Source organism: Hippocampus guttulatus, chromosome 9 (genome assembly GCF_054856545.1).
Source record: "Hippocampus guttulatus isolate MCC_2025c chromosome 9, RoL_Hgut_1.0, whole genome shotgun sequence".
In the NCBI taxonomy this organism is placed as follows: Eukaryota; Metazoa; Chordata; class Actinopteri; order Syngnathiformes; family Syngnathidae; genus Hippocampus; species Hippocampus guttulatus.
In genome coordinates, this window is record NC_141269.1 from 10753746 (window position 1) to 10755550 (window position 1805).

Consider the following 1805-nt stretch of genomic DNA (forward strand, 5'->3'; position numbering starts at 1 on the left):
CAAAATGCCTCTAGCCAATCCACGCCAAATATCAAAGCTGATTTTGCCTCCAAGTCAATAATTCAAAAGTTGACACTCCAGAGGGAGCTGACTGGTGCATGAAATGCGACAGCGTTTTTGTGCTACTTTTTATGGAGAAGCTTGAAATGTTTACACTCTTTCAAGAAAAAAAAAGGGCAATATAAGAGCTTTGCTTGTATGCGGTAAGCAGATTTGGACATGGTGAATTTTGATTGCACAGAGCAGAAGCTTCCTTCAAGGTTGCCCACTGCAAGACTCGGCTCACTGGGCAAAGCACAAGAACTAAGCAGGAGGAGGAAGGAAGGTAAATTGAGGGAAACATATCAAATGCAGGAAGGATCAAGCTTTAAAAAAAAAAAAAGAAAAAACACATTAAAGTGAACTAGTTAACTGTCCTCGCACAAACGACTGCAATCACTGGACTGTCTTATCATTTTCACCACTACAAAAAAAATTTGCGCTGCAGGGACAAGCATGGACCGCAATGTGACGAAAGAACACTCAACCAGATGTCTCACTTATGTTCGAGGTACCTACAGGTAATTACCATTAGTTCTAAATTCGTCTTTGATGATGTGCAGTCGATATATTGAGTGAGGCTTGACAATTCGGACCTTGTACTTTGGTTTAATGCGCAGTGTCTTCACTGTGAGATTAGTTTGTTTGACGAGTGGGCAGTGAATAACGAGTGGAGAATTCAATCGGGAATTACCAAGGGAACAAAAATGTCTTGAAGCCCTTCTCTTGACTTAGCCGGTGTCATTCCATTGCACTTTTTGACACCAAGCATTGTTGCATGGACTTACGGCTTTCATGGCGTCTACATTTAATTCACCTTCTGAACCTTTGATGGGTCCCCCCCCCCCCTCATTATTTTGTTTTTGTGGCTTAACTCAGCCTTTTCCCACACTTTTGGCCACTAATACATTCCCCCTGCTTGTCTGCTTGTTGCCATCAAGTCAATGACACTTAGCATCACAAGTGCCAAGATTCAATGGCTCCAACATTAAAAGTGTTTTAATCTCGCTAGGTAGTGAATGGTGGAGAAATTTCGGGAGTTGCCTCGCAAACACTTTCTCTTTGTCACTGTTTGGAAACCTTTGGGACTATTTGCCATTTGGAGGCGAATCTATGGAGCTGACTCACTGAAAAAGTGTGCCCAGCATTCACTTTACTGCTGTCCACCATCAAAGATGGATTTAATAAATATATATTATAATATATAACAAAATTTAATAAATATGGAAATTAATTTCTGCGGGTTCAGCCGCATCAGCTGCAACATCTTTTGAAAGTGAAGTGAGTTCTTTCTTGGCCGGCCGGCACCTCGGTATGAATGTCCACACCTTCCCCAAAAGCCCTTTGTGGGATCCTTGCCTTCCGTTTGTTTGCTGTGGTTTTTTTTTGTTTCCCTCATCTCTGGCATGATGATCATTGTGGAGAATGGATGTTGTTATCTGACGGAGTTGCGAGCGCCTGGGAATGCGCATGCATGAAAGGGTCGACATATGTTGGAACTACGCTCACGTGGTCTCGGGAATTTGCAACCTGTTCAAAAGAACGACTGTTTGCGACAAGTAAAACTACGACCATGCGAGCAACCTTTCATGAACCCTCACGTAACCCGATAACATTCGCACATTCACTCCACCTTTGCCAAGCAGTGAAACGTGGCCTTAAGCCCGGTGCCCGTTTCATGCATGCATTTCTGAATCTGAATCCAAGTACCTCTCGAGACACAATGTCCACACTCCCCCCTGCAGTATTATTGCCCTTTGTGTAGA